General features: G+C 30.2%; 1 protein-coding gene and 1 pseudogene across 1 annotated transcript in view; both read right to left on the bottom strand.

Annotated features, from left to right (window-relative positions):
- The window catches only part of LOC145267023 (uncharacterized), a 258,149-nt gene that overhangs the window by 192,323 nt on the left and 55,826 nt on the right, over nucleotides 1-10,000 (bottom strand). The window lies entirely within an intron of this gene.
- On the bottom strand, nucleotides 2,232-2,348 carry LOC145267251 (5S ribosomal RNA; annotated as a pseudogene).

Here is a 10,000-nt window from a genome sequence, read left to right as displayed (position 1 = left end):
CGGCACCTTCTCATTAGCTATACCTCCTCCTCCTTCTTCCTCTTTCGTTCTCCTTCTACCCCTTGTATGCTCATCACTTTCACTACACCGATGAAGACTGAAGGATCGGTCAAAAATTATGTACTTGTAAAAAAAAGTTAAAATTTTTTTTTTCATAATATTATTTTGTATTCCTGCACGTCACCAATAGAAAACGAATACCGAAAAGTTATAAGCTTGTATACTTTTCGTATATATTTTTTTAAAAATCCATTTTCATATATATATATATATATATATATATATATATATATATATATATATATATATATATATATATATAACTACTTAATTTACTCACATAAAATTAATATACGAAAGTATAGATTTATGCGTAAAGTTTAAGTATTTACTTCAAAAGTGCTCAATACGTAGGTAGAGCTAGTTAGTAAGTTATAAAATGTATATAGCGATTAAGCTACACTGAATATTCCGCGTTTCATCCACTCTAGGACTCTTCAGGTTTAGGCGCATAAGCCTGAAGAGCCCTAGAGTGGATGAAACGCGGAATATTCAGTGTAGCTTAATCGACATATACATTTTATAACTTATATATATATATATATATATATATATATATATATATATATATATATATAGTCATATACATTTCATAACTTACTAACTAGCTCTACCTACGTATTGAGCACTTTTGAAGTAAATACGTAAAGCTTACGCATAAATCTATAATTTCGTATATTAATTTTATGTGAGTAAATTAAGTAGTTATATATACACACACACACACACGCACACACACACACACACACACATATATATATATATATATATATATATAAATTAGTTAAATTGAAGTCACTGAAATTTAAGATCTAACTTTGCGCTTTTTAGGCATTTGCGGTAACTGTAAGCGGATTTTTTTTTATATTCCTTTAAGCTACATTGAATTTCTTTTCCAATCGGACTGTTTTTCACTCTGCAACTATTGACACCTTTCGGTTGACATTGAAATTCCGACTATTTGTTAAAAAAAGCCAACTTTTTTCGCTTCTTGGATTTACCATCGAGGTAGTCTTCTGGCAGTTTGGACTTTCTATACACAGTTTGTTTTTTCCTATTTTAAAATTTCTTACATTTTATGATGGGCCAAAAATTTTGTATGGACATTTATCATAATGATGCAAATTTAGGGATTGATCACAATATTACATTTACTCTAGAAGTTTTCTTGAAAACTATTGGGCCAATCTGACTGAAATTTTGTATGGACCTTTGTTATGATAAGGTGCAGCGAACGAAGTATTATGGTATCCGTTTAATACACGGCTAAAGATTAATAGATATTAGTATTAAATAGAGATTTCGTATATATTATTATAGACTCAAATTTCTATCATAAAGTTGTGATTTCAAAAATAAAACATATATCTATATGACTTGAGTGCGTCAGCTATAATCGAAACCAAAATCAAAACTTACGAAGAATTCTTGGTAAAATTATTCATGAAATAACTAGATGACTTGAGTGTCATCAGCTATAATTGAAACCGAAACCAGAACTTATGAAGAATTCTTGGTAAAACTATTTTATTTAAGGTCATAACAATTAAACGACAGTCACTCGGAAGAAAAAAAGATGCAAAACATGACACACAAAATAACACACACGCTAGCGTATTAATATATACATATACATATTTATATTTATACGCACGCACACAAACATAATTTGTCCAAACATTCGACCAAACATTTTCAGATAAACCTTTTCATGCTTGACTGAAACATATATGAAAATTTGTAGCCAAATGATATTTTTATAAATAAAGTTTTATCTCTAATAAACGGCTATATTGGGGATCACTTTTATATAAAAGCAGTAAGAATTAATTTTACCCTGTGAATGTAAACTTGCTTAGAAGATTATATATATATATATATATATATATATATATATATATATATATATATATATATATATATATATGGTATTTAACAATGTCGTCTCAGGAGAGGTGTGGTGGGAGATTGCGCACCACACAGGCAACCCTTCGTGGGTATCCATAGTCTGTCCAAGACTGAAGGAGCCTGCATATATATATATATATATATATATATATATATATATATATATATATATATATATATGGTTGCTTGAGACGACATTGTTAAATACCAGTGGTAAGTGAAGTACAAGACTACTTAAAACAAATGCCGAGATAAGCAGAGAGTACACACATCGCCTAAAATTCCCAAATGGTCACCCATCTGGTACTAACCAGGCTCAACGTTGCTTAACTTCGGTGATCTGACGAGAACCGGTGTGTCAACGTGATATATATATATATATATATATATACACACATACATGCACGCATCTATATACATATACAATTGAAATTTTGTGCGATACTTTGTTATGATAAGGTGCAGCGTACTAAGTATTATCGTATCCATTTGATGCACAGTAAGGGATTAATAGGATTATAACTTTTGCCCATTTTTGATAGGCTAAAAAGTCTAGATTAAGATTCTGACTGGTTTCTTAAATGCAATTGTTTGAATCTCTCTTGCACTTGGTTCACCGGGTTTATTTGCAAGGTTGATTTTTCGAATTCTTTTTCAGGAGTCCGGTTGCTCGTATATTTACTGGAATGATTTCCAATATGCGTGTGTTTGTGTGAAAAACAGAGAGTATTATCGATAAATATTTTATGTATTTTAGGAGAGTGAGATAGGGAGAGCGAGGGAGAAAGAGAGACAGAGAGAGAGAGTGAGAGGGGGGAGAGAAAGAGAGAGGGGAGGGGAAGCAAAAGAAAAACGCAGAGAGGTAAAGGGAGAATGGGTGGCTGTGTTATGTAATTTGAGATGGATAGAAAGCCGAGAGGGAGAGAGAGAGAGAGAGGGAGAGAGAGAGAGGGAGAGAGAGAGAAAGAAACAGAGAGGCGATAAAAAACAAAAGAAGAAAATGTAAGACGGGGAAGAAGTGGAGAGAGAAAACTAGTGAGAGTTTTTCTGTTTCTGTAGAGGGAGACCGGATGGTTGTGTCAGGTAATTTGAAATAGAGAACCGGAGAGAGAGAGAGAGAGAGAGAGAGAGAGAGAGAGAGAGAGAGAGAGAGAGAGAGAGAGAGAGAGAGAGAGAGAGAGAGAGGAAACTAGGACGAGTTAAATACGGGTAGAGAAAGGAGAGATGTGTCGGGTCAGGTGTGATGATGGTGGTGGCGACAACAACAACATTTTCAAATTGATATAGTCAGTCGATCTGTGAGCCGTGGAGTTTCGTTATAACGTCGTTTGAGAAAAGGTCGTTGGGTGTGTTTTTTTTTTCTATTTCTTTTCTTCTGTTTTAGTTTTTCTTTTTTTTTTTTATATCTTTTTTTCTTTGCTTTTATGACATTTTTTTTTTTATAAATTATTTATTTATTTCTAAATAAAAACCTAGAGAAGGTTCATCCTGACCTTAGACACACCCACTACCTACGCCCGATAAAGAAATGGGTTATTGTTGGGTGGTATGGAGGGGAGGATAGATGAAAGGTTGAGTGACTTAGAAAATAGAACAAACGCCACCTATCGCACGTGATAAACACACACACACACACACACACACACACACACACACACACACACACACACACACACACACACACATAAATATGATTATATGTGTACGATTATATATATACTAGTAGATCGGCCGGCATTGCCCGGTCATAAACTACGCTTAAATATGATATTTTGATTAATGCAGATTTCGTATTTAGCGGGGGGTACCCGGCGTTGTCCGGGTGTTTGGAGGTGTTTGTGTTGGGGGGGGGGGAAGTAGATCAAATCAACCCTGTTAAAAAAAAAATGTTGACCTGGTGTTTGGAGCTGTAAAAGAAAAAAAAAACAGTTTTAGTAGAAAGGTAGGCTTGAACCCCGAACCTTTAACGCGGATGTGGAAAGGAAATGGGGAGAAAAAAGCCTGTGACCTAACCATCTCGACCACGGGAATAGATGTATTGATAAGTGTGTTAAGTTGACATTTATAAACCGAAATTAGCAGGTGCGAGAACGTAAAGTCACGTGATGTTTGACCTAGTTTTGCGCTGGGTGCCAGTTTCTGTTTTCTCCGCTACGCGGCGATCAAAAAAATATCTCGAAAATAGCTTGTAAAAGTCGGGTAAATTAAAGATAGCTGCGACCCGAGTTCCTTAGTCGTAGATATTATTATTTAGACAGCATATAAAAAGTTTTAAGAAGGAGCGAGCCAACCGAGAATCACGGCAAAAAAAAAGCCTTTTGTAGACATACACAAAAAGCGAACACACATACATACACACATTTTCGCTTTTATATATATAGATTAGCCTGGGTGCTCGGCGTTGCCCGGATGTTTTGAGGTGTGTGTTGGGGGAAAAAGTGGTAGTAGGCAAAAGAGGAAAAGAACGTGGAAAAAAAGTGACGTGTTTACTTTTGCGCCCATCGCCAAACTGAAAGTGAGTAGGTTTAAATAAGGGTTAGACCAATGGTTCTCAACCGGGGTCCATGTGGACCCCCATGGTACATGTAAGGTTAATATTGATTCCGTCTTCCTTCAAGATAAACTGTTGATATATGTTCTTTGGTTTTCTTTACATTACTGAAAAATAAAATACGCTATAAGGGCTCACCAAAATACATTAAAAAGAAAAGAAATGATTAAAAAAAGGTTGGGAACCATTGGGTTAGACAATCAACAAAAGGCGATGACTTTCGAAAATATCGGCGAATAAAGCGATCCCTCCTTAAGAAAAGTGCTCAGTTGATGGTGAAGGAATTAATGTTTTTGGCCAATTTTTCGATATTTGTCATCCGAAGGGCCGACCTTCAAAATGATATTGATCTCGTGTAAAAGGTTTAAGGCATATATACATCCATTTAAATAGACAGGTGAGATTTATTTCATAAATTATATTGGACCCAAATATATAGCAATGGTTTTAAAAGTTAAAAAATAAACGACTTGTGCGCCACCACTGAGAATCGAAACCGAAACGTTTAGCTTACGATTTACTTTTTCCTTTAGCATTAATGCCTGAGCTATGAAGACATGTTTGCTGCATGGGTAAAAATTTAAACATGAAGCTATTACGTTGCGCATGCATATTTGTTATGCCGTCGTTCGACTTTAGCCTGACAAATTCCATTTTTTTTATTTTGAGACTTTTGCACCGATTTTCCCCAATATAAAGTTTCGCATAGGTTCGAATACCCTATATATTAAGTTTCATATGTGTAGACAAAAAAGCTGACAGAGAATTTGGTAAGCAATTTTTTAAAAACAAATATATATATATATATATATATATATATATATATATATATATATATATATATATATATATATATAGAAAGAGGTTGGTGTTTACTATAACTTTTTTACGCAAGTATAAATCATGTTGAATATCCGCATGAACAGAATTACGCTTAAATATGATATTTTAATTAATGTATTTATTATTATGTAATGTTTGACCCAATATATAGTAATGATTTAAAAAGTAAAAAAAAAAAAAAAAAGAAAAAAGCCACGTGCACCACCACCGAGACGCGAAACCAAAACGTTTAGCTTACGATCTACTTTTTCCTTTGATGTTAATGCCTGACATATGAAGATATGCTGCTAAAAGGCTAAAAATTTAGACATGAACCAATAGCTATTATGTTACGCATGCAGATTCGTAATACCATCGTCTGAACCTACCTGACAAATTCCATTTTTTTTTGTAATTTTCACACTTTTGCGGCAATTTTCCCCAGTTAAAACCCAAATATAAAGTTTCATATGAGTTCGAATACCCTATATATGAAGTATCATATCTGTAGATAAAAAGCTGACAGAGGAGTTTCGCAGGCGAAAGTTTTTAAGCACATATATGTATACGCATACATAAATATATATATATATATATATATATATAGATATATATATATATATATATAGAACATGTTTGTGTTTACTATAATCTTTTCACGCAAATATTATGCAAGTATAAATCATGTAGAATATCTGCATGAATATAATTACACATAATAGTTGACTAAAAATGATCATCCGATTAGAAAATTAATTAAAAATGAATGTTTAAAAGAATATGCAAAGTAGGCCGCCTGGTCGTTAAATATGACATTTTAATTCATGCAGATTCCGTATTTGTTAATATAAAGCCAATTCTCTAATGATTATTATATTGTACCAAGTATATAGTATTGATTTCTAAAGTTTATATACACACACACACACACACACACATATATATATATATATATACATTATATATATATACATTATATATATATATAATGTATATATATACATTATATATATATATATATATATATATATATATATATATATCTGTAACTACTTCATTTACTCACATAAATTAATATACGAAAGTAAAATTTATGCGTAAACTTTAAGTATTTACTTCAACAGTGCTCAATACGTAGGTAGAGCTAGTTATTAAGTTATAAAATTATAACTTATATATATTTTATAACTTACTATGTATATATATATGCATATATATATATATATATATATATATATATATATATATATATATACATACATATATACGTTTTAATTTTATTACTGTATTGTTAACTGTTAAGTTACATTATTGTTTCAGCTACCCGGCCGTTTTTTTGACCGTCTGTAGCTTCCTCAGGCTTTTACAGAAATGTTCGTTATTATGGGATGAAAGAGTGAAAGAGTGAATGAGTTCAGGGGAGGGGTGCGAGTATTGAGCACTTTCTTCAGTTTTTATTAATTACCATTTCCACTAAATATATATATATATATATATATATATATATATATATATATATATATGAATGAAAGTTAAATTCTGTATCTTAAAATGATTCAAGCTAAGAATTTATTGCTTGAAACAAGGTATATATGGTAAAGAGTTATTTTTATTTTCTTAATTCGTGGATTTTCAATTTTCACGTCATCAGTGGAAATGAAAAGCAATTAGCAGTTATAGCTAAACATATATTTTGCTCATCAGCACATATATTGAAAAAATATTTTAACATCATTTGAAAGGCATAAATAAAGGATATCATAGAGCCTGGACAACCCAGCGTTGAAATGAGTTCAATTATTTCCGAGATATTTCTGCCAGGTCGACCGAATGATAATCCAGGGGGAAAATTGGAGGAAATAGAGTTATCCGTTACATTTCAAACAAGCTCCAAATGTGAGGTGACATCCAGAATGCATAGAAGTATATTTTTATAGTATATTATTTATATGTGTATACTTTTTTGTAGTATATTATTTATTATGTGGATATTTTTATAGTATATTATTTATATGTGTATACTTTTTTGTAGTATATTATTTATTATGTGGATATTTTTATAGTATATTATTTATATGTGTATACTTTTTTGTAGTATATTATTTATTATGTGGATATTTTTATAGTATATTATTTATATGTGTATACTTTTTTGTAGTATATTATTTATTATGTGGATATTTTTATAGTATATTATTTATATGTGTATACTTTTTTGTAGTATATTATTTATTATGTGGATATTTTTATAGTATATTATTTATATGTGTATACTTTTTTGTAGTATATTATTTATTATGTGGATATTTTTATAGTATATTATTTATATGTGTATACTTTTTTGTAGTATATTATTAATTAATCAATTGTGATGGATGGCTCTCGTCTGGGTATAAGAGATGGTAAAGATCCGCTAGTGCTGAAGTTTAGAAGACATTCAGAATCTTTAAGGATGCGAAGACATTGCAGATCAATATTCAATCGCATTATATATATCGTCATCGATTATAACAACACGCACACATATATACAAATATCCAAAACTATAAATGTCAAAACGCACACACATGCTTTCGCATGCTTTATTTCCTTTAAGGGAAATGTCTTTACATATTGTTCTATTGTGAAAGTGTTTTTTATTCAATAAGTCTGAAGAGAGGCTGGTTATGTAAAAATGTACAAACGACAAATTGTTTGAATTTGTCCAATTAGTCTTGAAACAATTGTAACTAAACAATACACTTTTTGTTGCTATCAATTTTTTGTTTGTTTGAAGTCTTGGTTTTGTTAATACAGTATATGAATGCTCAATTATAAAATATGATAATTTTGTAGCTTACAGTTTACGACACCTCTTAAAATTTATTGGTATACGGAAATTTACTGAATTATACAAACCCAGTAAAATTCGGTATATTATAAACAAGTCTTATATATATATATATATATATATACATATATATATATATATATATATATATATACATATATATATATATATACATATATATATATATATACATATATATATATATATATATATATACATATATATATATATATATATATATATATATATATATATATATATATATTATAAAAATCTAATGAATAAACATCTGAAGAAGTTGGTGGGGACAGGATATTTTTATGGAAACACGAACGTTATAAAAAAGAAAACGTGAGTCTTTGAATTTTCAACAAAATTCTACACTATATATGCTCTGCACTTATTAAATAGACACATTGAGCTTAACTCAAAATTAACGGTGAATGCTTTTAAAATAATAATCTAGACCCGTTAAACGAAAACGGCATACATCGAAAGTAACGACATTTCAAAAACAAACTTTAAAAAAATTATATATATATATATATATATATATATATATATATATATATATATATATATAAATTAGTGCTGGATTGATAACTCGCAAACGGGAATAAAAAAAATCGAAAATTTTTGATTATCGGAATCGGAATTTTTTTTTTTTTTCCTATTTTCCGATACCAACAACGATTCTTTTAATTGGCTTTTTTATTTGGTTTTCTTTAAAAGAAAAATATTCTACCATTGATTTTTTTTTTACATGGAGGTCACCGCTTATCAAGGCCCAAGGGCCACTCGGGGACCGCTGATAGTAATACTAAAAGTTAATATCTGTTTATTTGAACATTTAACATATGTTTTCACGGTAGACGTGAAAAATAACAAATTTATACTTAAATATGTGGAGATTTAGAAAGGATCGGAATCGCTAATTGTATCGGAATCGGTCAAAATACTGAAATCGTCCCATCCCTAATTTAATTATATATATATATATATATATATATATATATATATATATATATATATATATATATAAATTTAGAATACGAAAATCTCCGAACTCAGCAAGTCTCCATTCTTCTCCTTGGATTATTATTCGTCCGATCTCTGATGAATTGAAAATCCATGAATTAAGAAAATAAAAATAATTATTTTTACTATATTCATTGTTTCAAGAAAGAAATTCTTTACTTGAATATATTTTTACGTATATTTTAATCTACAGAATTTAACTTTAATACCCACATAATTTGCTCTATTTTTAGATATTGAGCTCTACACTTTTGTCTAGGATCGTCTTGAAAATATTATTTCACTGTAATATCTAATAAGACAATAATTCATTTGATTATCTAATCTGTGATTAAACTTATATATATATATATATATATATATATATATATATATATATATATATATATATATATACTAGCAGGGGTGCCCGGCGTTGCTCGGGTGTTTGGAGGTGTATGCTGTGCAAAAAAAGCAAAAAAACAAAAAAAATGGTTAATTTTTTAAAACTTTGACCCCTATTATGACCCCTTAAAATTTATAGTTTCGGGCTCAAATCACTTTATGAAGTTAGATCCAGGTTCAAGGAACCTATATCTAAAATTTCAAGTGTCTAGACCCAAAATTGTCGGAGGAGTTAGGTAGAGTTCTTAAAGGTCAAATCGTTGAAATTTGACCCCTTAACAGCCAAATTTCTGGCTGACACCCGTCACATCGATTTTCCCAAATCTCAGTACCCAGTATTTCAAATTTCGAGTCTATAGACTAAAAATTGACATAGTTATTGCGTAGGGAAATGTACACAGACAGAC

This window comes from Euprymna scolopes, chromosome 42 (assembly GCF_053919585.1).
Source record: "Euprymna scolopes isolate OS-2025 chromosome 42, ASM5391958v1, whole genome shotgun sequence".
In the NCBI taxonomy this organism is placed as follows: domain Eukaryota; kingdom Metazoa; phylum Mollusca; class Cephalopoda; order Sepiida; family Sepiolidae; genus Euprymna; species Euprymna scolopes.
This window is presented reverse-complemented; position numbering and strand designations above follow the sequence as displayed.